The 25,010-nt window shown below is 40.2% G+C and overlaps 1 protein-coding gene across 2 annotated transcripts in view; it reads left to right on the top strand.

Annotated features, from left to right (window-relative positions):
- The window catches only part of Ufd4 (ubiquitin fusion-degradation 4-like), a 660,794-nt gene that overhangs the window by 18,223 nt on the left and 617,561 nt on the right, over positions 1–25,010 (top strand). For both annotated transcript variants that reach the window (XM_070079782.1, XM_070079788.1), the window contains exon 2: positions 22,345–22,404. The gene's annotated coding sequence lies outside the window, so the exon portion shown is untranslated. The remainder of the gene's footprint in view (positions 1–22,344; positions 22,405–25,010) is intronic.

Here is a 25,010-nt window from a genome sequence, read left to right on the forward strand (position 1 = left end):
ACAGAGAAAGGTTAACACTTACAATGAGGCAGGAACACAACGCATCAATATATGCACAATACTATGATAATTTTCTTGCAATAAGGTCTTGTTGACAAAAATTGGAAATAATTGTCTTACTTCAAACAAAATAATGGCACTATTGTCTGTGGAGATAAGATAAATTAGACACTGGCTAAATAAAAAGAATTAGCACAAAAGAATGTTCAACGCATGGTAAAATGGGAAATGAGTTAATATAAAATCAGCACGAATACACAAATGCTGGGAAAAAAAGTAACTGAGACAACACTGAGTTGTGATGCAGAATATAAGATAACAGTTACTGAATTACTTGACTTCATAATTTCCTGGGCAAGGAACACAGTACTGTGAACACATGATAATTGTGAAGTGCAAACACAAGTTTATACTGCTTATGTATTGCACACAACAGGGAAAAATGGAAAAGTACTTCAAGAATATAAAAAAAAAAAGAATACAACACAACAGACATAAAAATAAAGCATGAAAATTTAAACACTGAAGAAAGAAAAAAAAATATTGCAACAGAATGTAATGAACACTGAGTCTAATCAAAAGTCACTGAATGTCACTAAGAAATCACTGAAAAGAAATGTCACTAAGAAATCACTGAGAACATAAAAAGTCTCAACACTCGCAAATGTCTCTGTACAAGATCTTATCACTGGAGCGACGTCAGTGGAGGATGAGGGTGGTGGAAGGTGGAAGGTTGTTGAGTCTCGTGGGCTCTCTACTTGGTGATTTCTCGAAGTTTTAGCGCTTGAATCAACGATAAACGCACACAGGAGGCTTTTACATTGGCACACAGGGACGAAGGAGCAATCATGCATCTTGGCCCCCTATGTGGTCCATAAAATAAGGTGCTAGGATCCGATATAAGGGTAAAAAAAAAACAGTGGTGGTGGTAGTGGAAGATTATTGAGGCAGCGCGCTGAGTCACTACCTGAGTGGCTAGGCCTACTGGACAAGCGGCGTAACCCACGTGTTCTGGGTACACCCGCACTAGGCACGAGAATATTCTAAGCCAGGCTGGCTTAAAACCCCACAAAATACCACATCACCACAGGGATGGTATATGCACTCAGGACGGCTAGAACCGGGAGCACAAAGCGATGGTGAAGGCTGGAACTCGGGTGGCTTGCTAATTACTGGGTTAGTCACCTGGGTTAGTTGGCTGGCTTTCTGGCTTAACCCATCACACAGACTGGCTTGAGAACTTGTAACAAAGAGCACAGCAGGGGTGGAAAGCTGGCTAGCAGGCAAGGCTGGTACTTAAGACAGGCTGGATGGTGTAGGGCTTGACTCTCCCCCACAGACTGACTTGGCAGCTTGGCTTAATTTGCAAACCCGGGTCAACCCCTCGGAAGTAATGCAAATAAGCAGATAAAACACTAAGACACAAAGACTGACCAGGAAGCAGGAAGCAAGCAGGCTGGTGGACGCTTGCTCGGGGTAGCTGGCTCCTAAGCTAAACCGCCATGCAGGTGACACACAATGTCCACGGCTGAGAGAAGTTAATCTCCGTACATCTGCGTATATATCAAATTTACGTGCTCACCGCTGGCACCATTTGGTGAGAGGGTTCATGGATATATGATGATTGGAGTTAAACACACTTGTTGGATGGTAATAACACATATATTAGCAGAGTGTGAGGAGGAGGAGTCCAGCATGCCGTGTTGCCTGTTGTTAGACCTAAGCATGGAGTGAGAGAGAAGCATCGAGTCTCACGCTCCCATGTGGCATCACGTGACGTCACACATGCTATTCACTGATCCTAGCAAGGGGTCAACTATGTAAAACATATGGATGGTACTATGATACTCATATAACATATACATGTACAGGGGATCAGCATCTATGCTGACAGATTGTGCACCCCATAGTACAAGATAAAAGTGCAGCAGCACTTTGAAGAGGAAAGATAGGAAAATGGAAGAAGTAGAAAAGAAGTTCGCAATAAAGGGGTTAGCTGGTGTGTTTGTCTGTGTTTACACTCTTGGTCTCTCGTGGCAGCTTAATTATGAAATGATTAAACTCGGTGAAAAATATATGTCGATGGTGATAATACTAATAATAATAATAATAATAGAATATAATTACAGTACAGTGGACCCCCTGTATACAATATTAATCTGTTCCTGAGAGCTCATCGTTTGCCAAAATTATCGGAAGGAGAAATAATGGAAATCAAATTAATCCGTGCAAGACACCCAAAAGTATGAAAAAAAAAAAAATTACCACATGTATTAAGTTTAATGCACACAAACTGAAGAAGACATGCACAGTTTGTAGTACTCTACTAACAATAGAATACATGACATTTACCTTTAATGAAGATCTGGTGATGATTGATGGGATGGGAGGAGGGGAGTGTCGAAGTTGTTAATGTTTAGAAGGGGAATCCCCTTCCATTAGGACTTGAGGTGTCAAGTCCTTTTCCGGGGTTACTTCCCTTCTTCTTTTAATGCCACTAGGACCAGCTTGAGTCACTGGACCTCTGTCGCACAACAAATCTGTCCATAGAGGTCTGTACCTCCTGTTCCTTTAAGATTTGTCTAAAATGGGCCATAACATTGTCATTGTAATAGTCACCAGCACGGCTTGCAGTAGCTGTGTTAGGGTGATTTTCATCCATAAAGGTTTGCAGTTCAACCCACTTTGCACACATTTCCTTAATTTTTGAAGTAGGCACAATGGATTTCACAACTGGCATAGGCTTCTCAGGGTTAGCCCCAAACCCTTCAAAATCTTTCTTAATTTCCATACTAATTCTCGCCCATTTTACCACAGGGTTGGCACTAGAAGCTTTCTTGGGGCCCATGGTGACTTATTTTGCAGAAACTAGCACCAAAAACACTGTGATAATATGGAATGTACCGAATGTATGCTTAGATGCGAGCACACTAGCTGGCTTGTAAACACTGGCATGCACGGGGCAGTTCAGGCCACATGTGGGCGCGTCCCAGATGAATCGCATGTGGCGGGTTTTTTAACGAGTGGCGAGGCAAAATTTTTGGGTTACAATGTATCATATACCAGATTTAATGTATACCAATGCCATCGTATACCGGGGGTCCACTGTAATAATAAAATGTAATTAATCACTCTGGGGCGCTTTCAATGTCATACGTATTTCATATAGTTCTGGTAGCTGACATTTAAAGCACTCCAGAGCGATTGTTATTATTATTACATTATTATTACATTCTCTGTGTCTCTTGGCAGCTTAATAAATAATTAAGCTCAGTGAACAAGGTATATGGATGGTAATAATAATAATACATGCTACTACAGGTTTCCCTCCACAATCGTGAGTTCCACTTTCGCGGGCTTCAAACATTTGCGAATGCCCAGCAGCCCAATCATATTTAAAATACAGTGGACCCTCGACCAATGATGGCATCGTATAACGTTAAATCCGACTAGTGATACATTTTAACGCAAAAATTTTGCCTTGACTAGCACTAAAAAACTCGACCAATGCAATTTGTTCCGTTCGAGACGCGTCCACTTGTGGCCTGAGCGCACCTCACTTGTCCCGTGGGTGCCAGTGCTTACAAGCCAGCCAGCCACCGCGGTCCCATCCTAACATACAATCGGAACATTTCATATTATCACAGCGTTTTTAGTGATTGCACCTGCAAAATAAGTCACCATGGGTCCCAAGAAAGCTTCTAGTGCCAACCCTACAGCAAAAAAGGGTGAGAATTACTATGGATATAAAGAAAGAGATTATTGCTAAGTATGAAAGTGGAGTGCGTGTCTCCGAGCTGGCCAGGTTGTACACAAAACCCCAATCAACCATCGCTACTATTGTGGGCAAGAAAACGGCAATCAAGGAAGCTGTTCTTGCCAAAGGTGCAACTATGTTTTCGAAACTGAGATCGCAAGTGATAGAAGATGTTGAGAGACTGTTATTGGTGTGGATAAATGAAAAACAGATAGCAGGAGATAGCATCTCTCAAGCTATCATATGTGAAAAGGCTAGGAAGTTGCATGACGATTTAATTAGAAAAATGCCTGCAACTAGTGGTGATGTGAGTGAATTTAAGGCCAGCAAAGGTTGGTTTGAGAGATTTAAGAATCGTAGTGGCATACATAGTGTGATAAGGCATGGTGAGGCTGCCAGTTCGGACCAAAAAGCAGCTGCAAAATATGTCCAGGAATTCAAGGAGTACATAGACAGTGAAGAATTGAAACCTGAACAAGTGTTTAATTGTGACGAAACAGGCCTGTTTTGGAAGAAATTGCCAAGCAGGACTTACATTACTCAGGAGGAACAGGCACTCCCAGGACATAAGCCTATGAAAGACAGGCTTACTGTTGATGTGTGCTAATGCTAGTGGTGATTGCAAAGTGAAGCCTTTATTGGTGTATCACTCTGAAACTCCCAGAGTGTTCAGGAAAAACAATGTCCTCAAGGCTAATTTGTGTGTGATGTGGAGGGCAAACAGTAAGGCATGGGTCACTAGAGACCTTTTCTATGACTGGTTACACCATGCATTTGCCCCCACTGTGAAAAATTACCTCCTGGAAAATTAATTGGACCTTAACCCTTTCAGGGTCCAAGGCCAAAATCTGAAGTGGTGCCCCAGTGTCCAAGAATTTTCAAAAAAAAATTTTTTTTATTTTTTCTTATGAAATGGTAGAGAATCTTTTTGTGAATGTAATAAAACAAAAAGTACGAAATTTGATGGAAAATTGACGAAATTATGCTCTCGTGAATTTTGATGTGTCAGCGATATTTACGAATCGGCGATTTTGCCGACTTTGACTCCCATTTTAGGCCAATTACATTATTCCAGTCGACCAAATTCTCAGCTATTTCACTAGTATTGCTTCTATTCTATCGATTGAGCACAAGAAATCGCCAAGTCAACTGTTTCAACTACAAAATAAAGTGACCGGAAATTGGTAATTTGGCCAATTTAACACAAAGTTCAAAATATTCCAATTTCAAAATAGGGTCCAGAATAAACAATGTAGGTATTCCTGGCACTAAACTAACATTTCCTCTGTTCATTAGTTATGTTTTGAGGCTTTACAAATAAATTCCATTTTTATTTTTTATTCACATAATGAATTTTTATTCACACCAAAAAATAGAAGATTTACTGTTATGCAATATTGTAATAATTGTATAAATATCATCACCACATTTGTGAATGTATATTGGACCCACCAGCTGGCGTGTATTAGACGTGTGAGGTCGTTTGTTTACTCTTGAACATCGGCAAAAATTTAACATTTCCGCCACTTTGAGCTCAATTTCAAGCCATTTCCAGTGCTAACACCAATCAAAATTATCTCTATTTCTGTAATATGTCTTCCATTCTATCAAATGAAACCAAGAAATAACAAATACAACTATAAAAAACATACGAAAAAACACTGCAAAGTCGCTATTTTAATCGAAAATCATGGTCTCAGTTTTTTTTCTCTCATTATACAGAGTGTGCTGCAGGATTTGTTTTATGTGGTGCACACATACCACATAGATGTATTCTCTCATATCTAGGCCCAAATTTACCACTCACAGTTTATCAGAGTGAGCTGAGCTCATGACGTAGATCTACGGTTCGGACCCTGAACGTAAAGCTGTAGATCTACGGGACGGACCCTGAAAGGGTTAAGTGCCTCCTGGTATTGGACAATGCTCCTGGTCATCCTTCAGACATGGCAGAGAACTTTCTGGGGACATGAGCTTCATTAAGGTGAAGTTTTTGCCTCCTAATACCACTCCTCTCCTGCAGCCCATGGACCAGCAGGTCATTGCAAACTTCAAAAAACTCTGCACAAAAGCTATGTTTGAAAGGTACTTTGTAGTGACCTCAGAAACTCAGTTGACTCTAAGAGAGTTTTGGAGAGATCACTTTAGCATCCTCAGTTGTGTAAACATTATAGGTAAGGCTTGGGAGGAAGTGACTAAGAGGACCTTGAACTCTGGTTGGAAGAAACTGAGGCCAGAATGTGTAGACAAAAGGGATTTTGAAGGATTTGAGGCTAACCCTGAGAAGTGTATGCCAGTTGTGGAATCAGTTGTGGCATTGGGGAAGTCCTTGGGGTTGGAGGTTAGTGGGGAGGATGTGGAAGAGTTGGTGGAGGAGGACAATGAAGAACTAACCACTGATGAGCTGCAAGATCATCTTGAACAGCTGAGGAAACTGCTCCGGAGGAGGGGATAGAGAAATTGAAGAAGTTGTCTACTTCAAAGATTAAGGAAATGTGTGCAATGTGGCTTAAAGTGCAAACTTTTTTTGATGAAAATCACCCTCACACAGCTATTGCAAGCCGTGCTGGTGACTATTACACTGACAATGTTGTGAAACACTTCAGGAATGTCATAAAGGAACGGAAGGTACAGGCCTCTATGGACAGATATGTTGTGCGACAGAGGTCCAGTGACTCTGAAGCTGGTCCTAGTGGCATTAAAAGAAGAAGGGAAGTAACCCCGGAAAAGGACTTAACACCTCAAGTCCTAATGGAAGGGGATTCCCCTTTTAAACACTAATGCCATCCACACTCTCCCCTCCTCCCATCCCATCAATCATCACCAGATCTTCAATAAAGGTAAGTGTCATGTAATTGTACATGTCTTCTTCAGTTTGTGTGTATTAAAATTAATATTTCATGTGGTAAATTTTTTTTTTTTCAATACTTTGGGGTATCAGGAACGGATTAATTTGATTTCCATTATTTCTTATGGGGAAAATTAACTCGACTAACGATAATTTCGACTAATGATGAGCTCTCAGGAATGGATTAATATCGTTGGTCGAGGGTCCACTGTATGTCATTACATACGTTAGGAATTGTGGCGGTGGCAAAATTTGTTTGGAGATAGGACAAAATAACCCTTCAATATAACACTAATATCAACTCTACGGCTTATTTATTTATCACAATTCACCTAATAAGGCATAATAAACAATATTAATAACATAGTAACATTACATATATTCTAGTGTCTAGTGCAGGTATAAAAGCAACAATTATCTCCTTGTACATACTATTTAGAGCTGTTGGGTGGGCAAGGGCATTATCTAAAACAAGCAAAACATTAAAAGGAATTTTCTTTTCTTTGCAGTAAGCCTGAACTGTAGGCTTAAAATAGTCCGTGAACCAATTTATGAAAAGATCATTAGTCATCCAAGCTTTTGAATTGGATTTATAATAAACAGGGAGGCTACCTTTTGCATAGTTCTTTAGGGCCCTAGGATTCTCTTGAGTGGTAAATCATCATATGTTTTAACTTGCAATCATCAGCTGCATTAGCTCCTAGCAAGAGTGTTAGTATCTTTTGCAGCTTTGAGGCCAGGCATTGGCTTCTTTTTTTTAGCAGTAAATCCTAGATGGCATCTTCTTCCAAAATAATGCAATTTCATCCATATTAAAAATCTGTTGCTTGGTAGGATATATCCACCACATTCTATTATCTTGGCTAGCTCACATGGATAATTTTCTGCAGCTAAATTGTCAGTGCTTGCAGCTTCACCCTGCACTCTGATGTTGTGAAGTTGACTTCTTACCTTAAACCTATTAAACCAGCCTCTGCTAGCTGCGAATTTATCTTCAGCAGCTTCGTCACTTCTCTCAGCCTTCACAGAATTGAAGAGACTTGGGGCCTTGGACTGGATAATGGCTCAGCTTAAAGGCACATTGTGACTAGTCTGATCATCAATCCACACCATTAAAAGTTTTTCCATGTCAGCAATAGGGTTATCATGTCTTATAACTTTAGTGTCCACTGGTGTAGCACTTTTAATTCCCTGCAACACTTTCTCCTTATTGTTTACAGTTGTACTAACTGTTTGACGAGCCAAACCAAGCTTACATGCTATCTCAGTCATAGACACACCTTGTTCACTCAGTTTAATCATTTCTAACTTGGCACTTGAAGTAAGAGGTTTATGACTCCTCTTTTTATCACAACTAGTTACCGAAAGAGTAAACGAGAGAGAGAATGAGATATGGAGGTCAGACAATGTAAAAACAAAACTGAACAGGTAGTGGGCGATCGCTCGGTCAGGTGAAATAAACACACATTAATACGTGTTCACTTTTAGTTCATTCACATACTTTTGTAAGAGTCTGTGAAACTTTTACCTCAGAATATTTTTTTTTTATTATAATAATAATTACCTCGCAATACAAATACAGTGGACCCTCGACCAGCGATATTAATCTGTTCCTGAGAGCTCATCGTTAATCGAAATTATCGTTAGCCGAGTTAATTTTTCCCATAAGAAATAATGGAAATCAAATTAATCCGTTCCTGACACCCCAAAGTATTGAAAAAAAAAATTTTACCACATGAAATATTAATTTTAATACACACAAACTGAAGAAGACATGCACAGTTACATGACACTTACCTTTATTGAAGATCTGGTGATGATTGATGGGATGGGGGGAGGGGAGAGTGTGGATGGTGTTAGTGTTTAGAAGGGGAATCCCCTTCCATTAGGACTTGAGGTAGCAAGTCTTTTTCCGGGGTTACTTCCCTTGTTCTTTTAATGCCACTAGGACCAGCTTCAGAGTCACTGGACTAATGTTGCACAACATATCTGTCCATAGAGGCCTGTACCTCCCGTTCCTTTATGACATTTCTAAAGTGTTTCACAACATTGTCAGTGTACAAGTTGCCAACACGGCTTGCAGTAGCTGTGTCAGGGTGATTTTCATCCATAAAGGTTTGCACTTTAAGCCACATTGCACAGATTTCCTTAATCTTTGAAGTAGGCAACTTCTTCAATTTCTCTATCCCCTCCTCCGAAGCAGTTTCCTCAGGTGTGGCCTCATGCTGATGAAGATGATCTAGCAGCTCATCAGTGGTTAGTTCTTCATTGTCCCCCTCCACCAACTCTTCCACATCCTCCCCACTAACCTCCAACCCCAAGGACTTCCCCAGTGCCACATTGGACTCCTCAACTGGCATAGGATTCTCAGGGTTAGCCTCAAATCCTTCAAAATCCCTTTTGTCTACACATTCTGGCCTCAGTTTTTTCCAAGCAGAGTTCAAGGTCCTCTTAGTCACTTCCTCCCAAGCCTTACCTATAATGTTTACACAATTGAGGATGGTAAAGTGATCTTTCCAAAACTCTCTTAGAGTGAGTTGAGTTTCTGAGGTCACTACAAAGCACCTTTCAAACATAACTTTTGTGTACAGTTTCTTGAAGTTGGAAATGACCTGCTGGTCCATGGGCTGCAGGAGAGGAGTGGTATTAGGAGGCAAAAACTTCACCTTAATGAAGCTCATGTCCCTAGAAAGTCACTCTGCCAAGTCTGAAGGATGACCAGGAGCATTGTCTAATACCAGGAGGCACTTTAGGTCTAATTTCTTTTCAATTAGGTAATTTTTCACAGTGGGGGCAAATGCATGGTGTAACCAGTCATAGAAAAGGTCTCTAGTGACCCATGCCTTACTGTTTGCCCTCCACAGCACACAAATTAGCCTTGAGGACATAGTTTTTCCTGAACACTCTGGGAATTTCAGAGTGATACACCAAAAAAGGCTTCACTTTGCAATCACCACTAGCATTGGCACACATCAACAGAGTAAGCCTGTCTTTCATAGGCTTATGTCCTGGGAGTGCCTTTTCCTCCTGAGTAATGTAGGACCTGCTTGGCATTTTCTTCCAAAACAAGTCTGTTTCTTCACAATTAAATACTTGTTCAGGTTTCAGTCCTTCACTGTCTTTGTACTCCTTGAATTCATGCACATATTTTTCAGCTGCTTTGTGGTCCGAACTGGCAGCCTCGCCATGCCTTATCACACTATGAATGCTACTACGCTTCTTAAATCTCTCAAACCAACCTTTGCTGGCCTTAAATTCACTCGCATCACCACTAGTTGCTGGCATTTTTTAAATTCAAATTCAAAGTTTATTCTCTATAAAGATTACAATGCTGAATTTACAGAACTTGGTTGTTGTGTGGTTTACATGTAGTTAAAAATGATTACAGAGTGTACCACTAGAACGCCTAGCATGGCTAGGCATTTCGGGCAGACTTAGTTTAATTCTTTATTTTAAAATATTACAAATTATGAGGTAAGTTGGTATTATGGCTAAGTGACTAAATACTAGTTTGAGAGTTTAGCAATGTGAATGCTTTTGTTTTGGCACAGTACATAGTTTCAGTATTGGAGTATCATAGGATTCATTATTTTATGATTGAGATTAATATTTCTGTTTATGGTCAAATGGGTGAGTGAGTGTAAGTGTGAACCACCAGGTGGTATTCGTGTAGTTAGTTGATGGGGTTTATCAGGGACATAAGATGTTTTCTAATGGTAGTTTTGAAGGTGATGAATGTGTCTGCAGTTCTAGAGTTCTCAGGTAGGGTGTTACAGATTTTAGGGCCTTTGACATATATTGAATTTTTGTAAAGGTTTAGTTGGACATGGGGAATGTCGTAGAGATGTTTGTGTCTGGTGTTATGCCTGTGGGTTCTGTCACAACTATCAAGAAAGCGTTTTAGGTCAAGGTTGATATTGGAGTTTAAGGTCCTGTAGATGTAGATTGCACAGTAGTAAGTGTGGATGTACTGAACAGGGAGTAAGTTTAGATGTATGAAGAGTGGGGGGGGGGGTGTTGCCAGGGATGGGATTTAGTGATTATTCTTACTGCAGCTTTTTGTTGGGTTATTATTGGCTTTAGGTGTGTTGCTGCAGTTGATCCCCAAGCACAAATAGCATAGGTGAGGTATGGATAAATAAGTGAGTGGTATAGTGTGAGAAGGGCATTTTGCGGCACGTAGTATCGTATCTTGGAGAGGATCCCAACTGTTTTGGATACTTTTTTGGTTATGTGTTGGATATGGGTGCTGAAATTCAGGTTGTTGTCAAGGTATAGGCCTAGGAATTTGCCCTCATTATGTCTGGTAATTAGAGTGTTGTCGATCTTAATGTTAATTTGTGCATCTCCTGCTCTGCTACCAAACATAATATAGTAGGTTTTGTCAGTGTTAAGCGTAAGTTTATTGGCTGTCATCCAAGTCGATATTTTGATCAGCTCCTCGTTAACAATGGTGTTGAGGGTGGCAAGATTAGGGTGAGAGATGACATAAGTCGTGTCGTCAGCAAAGGGAATGGGTTTCAGGTGTTGGGATACGTTTGGAAGATCATTGATGTATATGAGGAAGAGAGAAATCGTCATGCAACTTCCTAGCCTTTTCACATATGATTGCTTGAGAGATGCTATCCCCTGCTATCTGTTTTTCGTTTATCCACACCAATAAGAGTCTCTCAACATCTTCTATCACTTGCGATCTCAGTTTCGAAAACATAGTTGCACCTTTGGCAAGAACAGCTTCCTTGATTGCCGTTTTCTTGCCCACAATAGTAGCGATGGTTGATTGGGGTTTTGTGTACAACCTGACCAGCTCGGAGACACGCACTCCACTTTCATACTTAGCAATGATCTCTTTCTTCATCTCCATAGTAATTCTCACCCTTTTTGCTCTAGGGTTGGCACTAGAAGCTTTCTTGGGGCCCATGGTGACTTATTTTGCAGGTGCAATCGTTACAAAGGCTGTGATAATATGAAATGTTCCAATTGTATGTTTGGAAGCGACCGCGGTATCTGGCTGGCTTGTAAACACTGGCACCCATGGGACAAGTGAGGCGCGCTCAGGCCAAAGTGGATGCGTCTCAAACGGAATGAATAGCGTTGGTTGGGTTTTGTAGCGTTAGTCGAGGCAAAATTTTTGCGATAAAATGTATCGCTAGTCGGATTTATCGTTAATCGATGCCATCGTTGGTCGAGGGTCCACTGTACTCTTACATTGTGTACAAGTTGTACAAGTTAGTACAGAAGATTAAACAGCAGCACTCCCATTCTCATGCAACATGCCATTTTTAGAGTGATATGTATTATGCCGATGACACTGTGCTCTTGGGAGATTCTGAAGAGAAGTTGCAGAGATTGGTGGATGAATTTGGTAGGGTGTGCAAAAGAAGAAAATTAAAGGTGAATACAGGAAAGAGTAAGGTTATGAGGATAACAAAAAGATTAGGTGATGAAAGATTGAATATCAGATTGGAGGGAGAGAGTATGGAGGAGGTGAACGTATTCAGATATTTGGGAGTGGACGTGTCAGCGGATGGGTCTATGAAAGATGAGGTGAATCATAGAATTGATGAGGGAAAAAGAGTGAGTGGTGCACTTAGGAGTCTGTGGAGACAAAGAACTTTGTCCTTGGAGGCAAAGAGGGGAATGTATGCGAGTATAGTTTTACCAACGCTCTTATATGGGTGTGAAGCGTGGGTGATGAATGTTGCAGCGAGGAGAAGGCTGGAGGCAGTGGAGATGTCATGTCTGAGGGCAATGTGTGGTGTGAATATAATGCAGAGAATTCGTAGTTTGGAAGTTAGGAGGAGGTGCGGGATTACCAAAACTGTTGTCCAGAGGGCTGAGGAAGGGTTGTTGAGGTGGTTCGGACATGTAGAGAGAATGGAGCGAAACAGAATGACTTCAAGAGTGTATCAGTCTGTAGTGGAAGGAAGGCGGGGTAGGGGTCGGCCTAGGAAGGGTTGGAGGGAGGGGGTAAAGGAGGTTTTGTGTGCGAGGGGCTTGGACTTCCAGCAGGCATGCGTGAGCGTGTTTGATAGGAGTGAATGGAGACAAATGGTTTTTAATACTTGACGTGCTGTTGGAGTGTGAGCAAAGTAACATTTATGAAGGGATTCAGGGAAACCGGCAGGCCGGACTTGAGTCCTGGAGATGGGAAGTACAGTGCCTGCACTCTGAAGGAGGGGTGTTAATGTTGCAGTTTAAAAACTGTAGTGTAAAGCACCCTTCTGGCAAGACAGTGATGGAGTGAATGATGGTGAAAGTTTTTCTTTTTCGGGCCACCCTGCCTTGGTGGGAATCGGCCGGTGTGATAATAAAAATAATAAAAAATGTATTATTATTATCATAATACAGTGGACTCCCGGCATTCGATATTAATCCATTCCTGAGAACTCATCGAATACCGAAAATATCGAAAACCGAATCAATTTTCCTCATAAGAAATAATGGAAATCAAATTAATCTGTGCAAGACACCCAAAAGTATGAAAAAAAAAATTTTGCTACATGAAATATTAAGCTTAATGCAAAAGAATAATTACAATAACAATAAAATAATTGACACTTACCTTTAATGAAGGTCTGGTGATGATTGATGGGATGGGAGGAGGGGAGAGGTGTTAGTGTTTACAAGGGGAATCCCCTTCCATTAGGACTTGAGGTAGCAAGTCCTTTTCTGGGGTTACTTCCCTTCTTCTTTTAATGCCAGTAGGACCAGTTGAGAGTCACTGGACTTCTGTCGCACAACATAACTGGCAGCCTCACCATGCCTAATCACACTATGTATGCCACTACGATTCTTAAATCTTTCAAACCAACCTTTGCTGGCCTTAAATTCACTCACATCACCACTATTTGCAGGCAATTTCTTTATCAAATCGTCATGCAACTGCCTAGCCTTTTCACAAATGATCGCTTGAGAGATGCTATCTCCTGCTATCTGTTTTTCATTTATCCACACCAATAACAATCTCTCAACATTTTCTAACACTTGCGGTCGCTGTTTCGTAATCACAGTTGCACCTTTTGCAAGAACAGCTTCCTTGATTGCCGTTTTCCTGGTCACTATAGTAGAGGTGGTTGATTGGGGTTTATTATACAACCTAACCAGCTCTGACACACGCACTCCACTTTCTTGCTTTGCAATTATCTCTTTCTTCATTTCATAAGTCATTAGCGACTTTTTTCTCGAAGGGTTGGCACTAGAAGCTTTCTTGGGGCCCATGGTGACTTATTTTGCAGAAACAAGCACCAAACACAGTGATAATATGGATAATATGGAATGTACCGAATGTATCCTTAGATGCGTGCACACTGGCTGGCTTGTAAACACTGGCACACATGGGGCAGTTCAGGCCACATGTAGACAGGTCTCGTACGAATCGTATCGAATACTGGGTTTTCAATCGAATACCGAGGAAACTTTGTGATATAATGCATCGAATACCAGATTTATCGAATACCGATGCCATCGAATACCGGGGGGTCCACTGTAAAAAGAAGCACTAAACCCACAAGGGTTGTTAATAGCCATATACGTATAGAGTGAAGGCATACGAAAGGATATTTTTGTACAGTTATCCCCCAGTAACTGGTCTTTGACTAGAGAAAACATAATTCTTTCAATACTCTTACAAAGCCACTTGGTAAACACATCTCATATTTATGTAAATTTTTATACTGTGGGTGTATGTATCATGTTTATATGCTATGTAACATGTTTCTTATATAATTTTGAAGAAAATATCATAGATGGATTAATGAAAATGTCTATGTTAACATAAAATAAGACATTTAATGTGCCCAAGAGTGATGATTATTACATAGTATTGCTGTGGCATTAAGACTAGAGGGACACTCAGTGATTTTTAATGTGTACCTGCATGCCAGCACAGTGTGTAAGTATATTTAGGTACAGGTACACATAAGTATAATTATCAGAGTACATATAAAATATGCAATAAGTTTAAAACACTTAAAATTTTGGAAAGTTTCAAGACATAATAGAGATGTGCTCATGGAGAGTGTAAACAAACCGGGTGGGGCATGCCATATTAGAAAGATAGGGAGCTGTATACCGAGTTTTTGTCATAATTTGAAATCGCCATATTAGTGGAATGTCGTAAGGTGAAATGCAGTAAAGCGGGGTCCTGCTGTATTTGTAATCTACCACTCTTCACCTGTCTAGACTTCAGTAGTCTTTAAGTACAGTGGACACCTGCCCAACGGCAGCATCAAGTACAGTGGTCCCTCGTTTTTCGTGATTAATCCGTTCCTGGAGCTGCTACTATTAACGAAATCTACGATTTGCGAATCAATTTTCCCATAACAAATAATGTAAATACAATTAATTCGTTCCTGACACCCAGAAGTATTAAAACAAAAAAAATTTTTACATGAAATATACATGTAGTACATAAACAATACAATGGGAAATTCAAATTCAATTCAAATTCAAACTTTATTCTCTATAAGTATTACAATGCTGAGTTTACAGAATTTGGTTATTGTGTGGTTTACATGTAGTAAAATAATAATTACAGAGTGTACCACTAGAACGCCTAGCATGGCTAGGCATTTCGGGCAGACTTATATTAAATCTTGGGTTTAAAATGTTACAGAATTATGAGATAAGTTGGTATTATGGCTAAGTGACTAAATACTAGTTGTGAGTTTAGCAATGTGAATGCTTTTGTTTTAGCACTATACATAGTTTCAGTATTGGAGTATCACAGGCCAACTTTTGACTAGTTAAGATTCATTATTTTGAGATTGAGATTGATATTTCTGTTTATGGTCAAATGGGTGAGTGAGTGTAAGTGTGAACCACCAGGTGGTATTCGTATTATTAGTTGACAGGGTGTATCAGGGAGATAAGATGTTTTCTGATGGTAGTTTTGAAGGTGATGAATGTGTCTGCAGTTTTGGAATTTTCAGGTAGGGTGTTCCAGATTTTAGGGCCTTTGACATACATTGAATTTTTGTAAAGGTTTAGTCGGACACGGGGAATGTCATAGAGATGTTTGTGTCTGGTGTTGTGCCTGTGGGTTCTGTCACAACTATCAAGAAAGCATTTTAGGTCAAGGTTAATATTGGAATTTAAGGTCCTGTAGATGTAGATTGCACAGTAGTAAGTGTGGATGTACTGAACAGGGAGTAAGTTTAGATCTATGAAGAGTGGGGGGGTGTGTTGCCAGGGATGGGATTTAGTGATTATTCTTACTGCGGCTTTTTGTTGGGTTATTATTGGCTTTAGGTGTGTTGCTGCAGTTGAACCCCAAGCACAGATAGCATAGGTGAGGTATGGATATATAAGTGAATGGTATAGTGTGAGAAGGGCAGTTTGCGGCACGTAGTATCGTATCTTGGAGAGGATCCCAACCGTTTTGGATACTTTTTTGGTTATGTGTTGGATGTGGGTGCTGAAGTTCAGGTTGTTGTCGAGGTATAGGCCTAGGAATTTGCCCTCATTATGCCTGGTAATTAGAGTGTTGTCGATCTTAATGTTAATTTGCACATCTCCTGCTCTGCTACCAAACATAATGTAGTAGGTTTTGTCAACGTTAAGCGTAAGTTTATTGGCTGTCATCCAATTCTTCCACTTACCTTTATTGGAGATTCTTCTTAGTGTATGGGAGACCGGAGGAGGAGAGAGAGTGGATTGTTTATAGTTTGGAAGGGGAATCCCCTTCCAGCAGCACCTCAGGTACCAATTGCTTTTCTGGGGTTGCTTGTCTTCTCTGTTTCTTAATGCCACTAGGACCACCTTGAGAGTCACTGGAGTCCTGTCTCACAAAATAACTGTCCAGAGAGCTCTGTTTCTGGCGTCTCTTTAAAACTTCCCTAAAATGGGCCAAGACTTTGTCACTGTACATGTTGCCAACATGACTTGCAACAACCTTGTCAGGGTGATGTTTCTCCATAAATCTTTCCATCTTACCCCACATAGCAAAAATCTCTAATTTCTGAAGAAGGCACCATCTTCCATCTCTCTTCCTCCTCTGCAGCAAGATTCTGAGCTGCGATCTGTTGCTGTTCCTGCTGAAGCTCTTGCAGCTCCTCAGTGGTGAGCTCTTCGTTGTGGTCTTCCACCAATTCTTCCACATTCTCCAAACTCACATCCAACCCCATGGAACTCCCCAGTGCCACAATTGATTTTACAACAGACATAGGCTCATCAGGGTCAGTCCCAAACCCTTCAAAATCCCTCTTGTCGACACAGTCTGGCCACAATTTTCTCCAGGCAGAGCTCAAAGTCCTGGTAGTCACTCCCTCCCAAGCCATACCTATAAGGGTTATGCAATGGAGGATGCTGAAGTGTTCTCTCCAAAATTCCCTTAGGGTCAAGTGAGTGTCTGTGGTCACAGTCAAGCACCTGTGAAACATTGCTCTGGTATAGAGTTTTTTAAAGTTTGCAATGACCTGCTGGTCCATGGGCTGGAGGAGAGGAGTGGTATTCGGGGGCAAGAACTTTACTGTGATGAACCCAAACTCCTCGAAAATTAGGTCATCCAAGTTTGGAGGATGAGCAGGTGCATTGTCCATTACTAGCAGGCACTTGAGATCCAATTTCCTTTCCAGGAGGTAATTCTTCACACTAGGGCCAAACACTTCATTGAACCACTCGACGAAAATTTCCCTCGTGACCCATGCCTTACTATTAGATTTCCAAAACACACACAATTTACTCTTCATAACATTGTTTTTCCTGAACACTCTGGGATTTTCAGAATGGTACACTAGTAATGGCTTCACTTTGAAATCCCCACTAGCATTAGCACAGAACATTAGCATCAGCCTGTCTTTCATAGGCTTGTGTCCTGGCATTGCCTTTTCCTCCTGTGTAATGAAGGTCCTCTTTGGCATTTTCTTCCAAAAGAAGCCTGTTTCGCCACAATTGAACACTTTTTCAGGTTTGAGTCCTTCAGCCTCTATGTACTCCTGGAATTCATGCACATATTTTTCAGCTTCCTTGTGGTCCGAACTGGCAGCCCCACCATGCCTTACCACACTGTGTATGCCAGTACTGTTCTTAAATCTCTCAAACCAACCTTTGCTGGCCTTAAATTCACTCACATCACCACTATTTTCAGGCAATTTCTTTACCAGATCATTGTGCAACTGCCTAGCCTTTTCACAAGTAATCAAAGTCATAAGAGTATCTCCTGCTAATTGTTTTTCATTTATCCACACCAATAATAACTTCTCAACATCTTCGAGTACTGGTGATCTCATTTTTGTCAGCATAGTTACCCCCTTTGCAACAACAGCATCCTTGATTTCCTTTTTCTTGGCCACTATGGAACATATGGTTGTGTAGGGTTTCTTATACATCCTGGCCAGTTCGGCTGCACTTGTACCACTTTCATATTGTTCAATGATTTTTTTCTTAAATTCAATCATATTTCTCACCTTCTTTACCACAGGCTTGGCACTAGGAGCTTTCTTTGGAGCCATGGTAGCTTATTTAGTACTTGCAAGCACTAAAATAAATGGAATATTATGAAATATCTCACTGGAGCACGTGAGGGGACCTTCGCTCACTGGTAAACAATGCCAGACTGGCTGCCGCCCCGGCTCATGCTGTGGGTACGCGTCCCAGACGAACTACAACTCGCGAGTCAACCTATGAAAAGCGAGCCCATGTTTATACAAAAATACTCCTATGATTTCCGAAATCTATGATTGCCGAGAACTACGAAAAGCGAGGGACTACTGTACTGTAATGGCAAATTTGTCTAATGGTGCTCTTTGGCATAAAAAAAAATGGCTCTACCAATGGTAAAACTCTTCAAACAGCGTTCGTCCGGAACGTGTCCATGTGGTGCGAGCGCAGCCTGAGCGAGCCCAGCCACTCCAAGACTCAGTGTGCCATTGTTTACAAGCTGTTGCGGTTGATTCCACGTGTACCTGCCATATATTTTGGATTATTCCATTGTTTTGAGTACTTATAACTGCTAAATAAGCCACCATGAGCCCCAAGAAAGCTTCTAGTGCCAAGTCTGTGTTAAAAAGGGTGAGAATTATGATGGAAATGAAGAAAGAGATAATTGAAAAATATGAAAGTGGAGTGCGTATGTCCGAGTTGGAAAGGCTATACAACAAACCCCATTCAACCATCAGTACTATCTTGGCGAACAGAAAGGCAATCAAGGATGCTATTGTTGCGAAAGGTGCAAGTATGTTTTCAAAACGGAGACTGCAAATAATTGAAGAGGTAGAGAGACTGTTATTGGTATGGATAAACAAAAAAAATTATCATGAGATAGTGTTTCTCAGTCTGTGATTTGTGAAAAGGCAAGGCAGTTGCATGATGATCTCATTATGAAAATGCCTCAAAATAGTGATGATATTGATGAATATAAGGCCAGCAAAGGCTGGTTTGAAAGATTTAAGAATCGTAGTGGCATACACAGTGTGATAAGGCATGGTGAGGCTGGCAGTTCAGACAAAAAAGCAGCTGAAAAATATGTGAAAGACTTTAAGGAATAAATAGAGACTGAAAACTTAAAACCTAAACAAGTGTTAATTGTGACGAAACAGGCCTGTTTTCGAAGAAAATGCCAAAGAGGACCTACATTACTCAGGAGGAAAAGGCAGTCCCAGGACATAAGCCTATGAAAGACAGGCTGACATTAATGTTGTGTAGTAATGCTAGTGGTGATTGCAAAGTGAAGCCTTTATTGATGTGTCACTCTGAAACTCCCAGAGTGTTCAGGAAAAACAATATCATCAAGGGTAATTTGTGTGTGCTTTGGAGATCAAACAGTAAGGCATGGGTCACTAGGGAACTTGTCTTGGACTGGTTTTATGGTGTGTTTGGCCCCACTGTGACAAAATACCTCCAGGAAAAGAAATTGTCACTCAAGTGCCTCCTGGTAATGGACAATGTTCCTGCTCATCCTCACGACTTGCAAGAGGAAATTGCAGGGTAGTTTGGATTCGTTAAAGTGAAGTTGTTGCCTACTAATACAACTCCTCTTCAGCCCATGGGCCAGCAGGTCATTTCAAAATTCAAAAAAACTCTACACAAAACCAGTGTTTCAAAAGTGCTTGGAAGTGACCTCAGACACTCAATTGACCCTAAGAGAGTTTTGGAAAGATCACTTCAATATCCTCAGCTGCATAAACCTTATAGGTAAGGCTTGGGAGGGAGTGACTTGCAGGACTTTGAACTCTGCTTGGAGGAAACTGTGGCCACAATGTGTAAATGAGAGGGATTTTGAAGGGTTTGGGGCTAACCCTCAGGAGCCTATGCCAGTAGTGGGAGCTATTGTGTCATTGGGGAAGTCCTTGGGGTTGGAGGTTTGTGGTGAGGATGTGGAAGAGTTGGCGCAGAACGACGAGGAAGAGCTAACCACAGCAGACCTGCAAGAGCTTCAGGTGCAACAGCAACAGATCACATCTCAGGAATGTTCTTCAGAGCAAGAGGAAGAGAGACTGAGGAAGATGACTTCGTCAAGGATTAGGGAAATGTGTTCAGTGTTTACAAAGGTGCAAGCATTTATGGATGAATTTTATCCTGTCACAGAAGTTGCAAGCTGTATTGGCAACATGTACAATGACACTCTTGTGTCCCATTGTAGGGAAATCCTAAGGGCACGTGAGAAACAGAGCTCTCTGGACAGATTTTGTGCGACAGGGGTCCAGTGACTCAAGCTGGTCCTAGTGGCATTAAAAAACCAAGAAGGGAGGTAACCCCACCAAAGGACTTAGTAACTCAAGTCTTTATAGAAGGGGATTCCCCTTCCAAACAATAAAACACCTGCATCATCTGCCCTCCTACCGTCTCGTCACTCATCAACAACTCCACAATAAAGGTAAGTGGCATTTAATTGTTGTTTATTTTGCATGTCCCATTCATTTTTGTGTAGGGAAATGTATATTTCATGTAAAAAAAAAACTGTTTTGTTTAATACTTTTGGGTGTCTGGAACGGATTAATTCTATTTCCATTATTTCTTATGGGGAAAATTAATTCGACTAACGGCAAATTCGACTAATGGTTAGCTCTCTGGAACGGATTAATGCCTTTGGTCGAGGGTCCACTGTATTAGGTTAAGTCTGTCCGAAATGCCTCGGCATGATAGTGGCCTTCTTTGTACCAATCAAATTATGAAATGTAAACACACATAGTAACCTTAGCAAAGAAATAATATCTTGATTTTGATTTGATTTTGATTGATCTTGAAGGGACTGGGGTTAAGGGAGACATTTTTTTTTTTTTTTTCAACAAGTCGGCTGTCTCCCACCGAGGCAGGGTGACCCAAAAAAGAAAGAAAATCCCCAAAAAGAAAATACTTTCATCATCATTCAACACTTTCACCACACTCGCACATTATCACTGTTTTTGCAGAGGTGCTCAGAATACAACAGTTTAGAAGCATACACATATAAAGATATAAAGGGAGACATATGGAAATTAAATGCTCAGAAAGGATGTTAGAGAGCACATCTAGAGTGGAAAGGCAGTAAAAAAAGTACATTGACTTGAAAAGCAATGAGAAGACAGCCTACATGGGTTCACAATTTTGCAAGATACATATAACAAATAAACCAGTCAGTCAGTCCATTGAAAGTTAAAAGGTGAGCTAGGGATATCTCGACAAGCTCTGGTAATTTTTTACAAACTTAAATAATTATTCATCATAGTAGTATCAGTAAAGAGAATAAAAAGTGTAACAGTGAAATAGTAGAAACTTGTGCCATTCAGGGGTTTCAAAGTACGTACATTGTTAGAGGTTACAGTGGAACCTCAAATCTCGAACACTTCGCTTATCGAACTCTTAGAAAATCGACCGCTTTTTTTCGAACCAACTTTGTCCGTATTATAGAACTCGCCCCTATTTTTGAACCGCCGGGTACCGGACCTGTCCGCCAGCCTGCTCTGTCCGCATCCCTGTACAGGCGCCGTAAGCCAGTCTGGCTATGTTGATACTTGAGTGAACACTAACCTGCATTTTCATTCAAACATTTTACGAGTAATTCATTGTGTTTAGTGCTTGTGGGACTGTGAAATAAGCTACCATGGGCCCAAAGAAACTTGCTAGTGGTACCCCTGTGGTAAAGAAAGTGAGAAACACCATAGATGTGAAGAAGGAAATAATACAGAAGTATGAGAGGTGTGAAACTTGTTGAGCTTGCCAGGATGTGTGGGAAGAACAAGCCGATCATCGCTTCTATCCTGGCAAAGAAAGAACAAATCAAGACAGAGAAGGGAAGTAACCCCAGAGAGGGCTTTGATACCTAAAGTCCTTATGGAGGGGGATTCCCCTTCCAAACACTAACCCCAACTCCCTCTCTCCTCCTCCCAATCTTCCAGATGCCATCATCAGTCTTCAATAAAGGTAAGTAAAAATGTTATTTTATATGTTATTTAAATTTATTAATACATAATTGTACACTATATGTGTTGTGTGTGTGTAAAACTATAATTAATCTCTATAAAATGTATTTTTTTGTGAATATTTTTGGGTTTCTGGAACGGATTAATTGTATTTCCATTATTTCTTATGGGAAATATTGCTTCGCTTTTCAAACTTTTTGAATTTAGAACTAGCTCCTGGAATGGATTAAGTTCGAAATTTGAGGTTCCACTGTACTCATTAATGTCTCAAAAGAGGAAACTTATGCAAACATGCAAAAGATATTCAGCACAGTTGCAGTTATATATAGATATGTAAATGAATTTGACTGATGGTAGTGTGTTGTTTTTACAGTATGCTTTTGTTTTCTCTGTTCCAGAAACAAGTCATAAATTATTGCAGTATTCTGGAAACAAAGATCGGCTGATCCCTCATCAAGGTGAGTGACAGACTGACAGTTATAATGTAAGGTTTAGTATACTGTATTTTAAAGTTCCAAGAAGTGCTCTTTTCTACCATTCTTGATAAACAGGCAGATTTTGCCACCCGACTAGCAACAAATATGTACAATATCAAGCTATGTCTACTGTATATAACAATTTTTATTTTGTTGTATGCTAGAACTAACTTCATTATAGTAGGACCCCCTTATTTGCGGGGGATACGTTCCAAGGACCTGCCGTGCATACCGAAACTGTGGATAGTAGCAAACCCTACATATAAGTCCTATACATACCTATTATAAAGTTTAATTGATAAATTATGCACAATAAGTAGAGAATTATCACTTTTTCACTGATGGGAAGCACTTCATGGCTTGTCTTAGGCTTTGAAGAACTGCCAGCTTCTCTAACTTGTGCTTTGGGGCCATTAATATGTAAAATTAAGAGGTATTTTTGAACCACAGTAAACTGTGGATAACTGAAACCGCAGTTACCAGATCAGAATCAGCGGATGCAAGGGTTCTGCTGTATTAACCAAATTAATGAACATTTTCCATCCCTTGCCTAAATATGGTACAGGTTGGCCATCACTAATCCGGCAATCAGTAATCCGGTTCCATCAGTAATCTGGCACTAATTTTAGCCAGCATAATTACAAATTTCCGGGGTCACCACACCAGTACACATACAGTGGACCCCCGGTTAACAATATTTTTTCACTCCAGTAGTATGTTCAGGTGCCAGTACTGACCGAATTTATTCCCATAAGAAATATTGTGAAGTAGATTAGTCCATTTCAGACCCCCAAACATACACATACAAACGCACTTACTTAAATACACTTACATAATTGGTCGCATTCGGAGGTAATCGTTATGCGGGGGTCCACTGTATTTGGTTTTGCTATTTGCTGCATAAGCCATTCCAATTTCTTTTTCTCCATTTATTGTTATAACCTGCACACTTTTAGCCCTAGCCATGGTTCCATAAAAAAAAAAAAATTCTTCTTATGTAAAGCACATACACCGTACATTGTCCATAAAAGATAAGGTGGCTTTGAAGCCACTGTTAGTCTCCATGAGCTCAGCTCACTCAGATAAACTGTGACTGGTAAATTGGTCCTACATATAAGAGAATAGGTCTGTATGGTAAATGTGCACTATATAAAAAGTCCTGCAGTATGCAGTGCATTATGAGAGAAAACAGCGACATGCCTTTGGTGTAAAACAACGACTTTCCGGTGTATTTTCGTATGGTTTATATGGTTGTATTCTCATTATTTTGATCTCATTTGATAGAATGGAAGATATATGTATTACAGAAATAAATATAATTTTGATTGGTTTCATGCTGCAAAGTACCTTGAAATTGAGCTCAAAGTAACAGAAATGTTTGATTTTTGCCAATGTTCAAGAATAAACCGTCCAATACATGTCCAACTGGCCAGTCTAATACACAGTCACAAATGGGATGACATTATACAATTATTACAGAAATGCAGTAGTCTGCATAACAGTAAATCTACTTTTTGTGTGAATAAAAATTCAAAATGGAGAGCAAGCGTAATATAAGAGGGACCTGAAGATATGACTAATGAACAGAGAAAATGTTATTTTTGTTCCAGGGATGTCCGCATTGTTTATTCTGGACCCTATTTTGCAGTTGGCATCTCTTGAAATTTGTGTGACCAAATTACCGATTTCTGATCACTTTATTGGGTAGTTGAAATAGGTAAATAGGCGGCTTCTTGTACTCGGTCGACAGAATGTAAGGAATACTACTACTAATAATAAATAATAAATGTTTATTTCCTTGTAAAGCTTACAATGTGTAATTTACATGTTATAAAATATTAATTACAAAGAAGGCCACTAGCATGCCTAGCCATTTCAGGCAGACTGATACTAATTCTCATAGTGAAATAGCTACGAGTTTGGTAGACTGAAACAGTGGACTGGGCCAAAAGTAGGGCATAAAGTGGGTGAAATTGTTGATGCGTAGATATCGCTGGTGAGTTAAGTGTATTCTAATCTAACCACTCTGTAATCCGGCAAAATCATTAATCTGGCACCCTGCAGGTCTCGATGATGCTGGATTAGTTATGGTGAGCCTGTATATATAAAACATGAAATAACTTTAAAACACTTGAAATTTTGAAAAGTTTCCAGACATGATGGAGAGACGTGACGCTCACAGAGAATGTAAACAAAGTGATGTGCAGAGACCATATTAGCGATTCACTGGGGGGGAGCCTTATAACGAGTTTTGATCATAATTTGAAATGTCTATATTAATGAAATGCCATAAAGTAAAATGCTGTAAAGTGGGGCCCTACTGTACTTAGTATCAGTTGATACTATGGAACATGTACCAGTAGAATAGAGATGTTTGGTTTGTTTCAGATTGGAAGCTAGTTGATTTTTGGCAATTTTCCTGAGAGATGGTAGAATTCATTCCCCCAAAGTCTATTTTATGAGTTTTTTTTACTAAGTTTGTTTCAATTATTGGATGGCCTAAACCATAATCAATTACTTTTGGCTGTATTTTATTAATCTGAGAAATAGGGTAAAACTTCAATATTTTTTTTTATGTGTGAAAGATA

This window comes from Cherax quadricarinatus, chromosome 6 (assembly GCF_038502225.1).
Source record: "Cherax quadricarinatus isolate ZL_2023a chromosome 6, ASM3850222v1, whole genome shotgun sequence".
Classification (NCBI taxonomy): Eukaryota; Metazoa; Arthropoda; class Malacostraca; order Decapoda; family Parastacidae; genus Cherax; species Cherax quadricarinatus.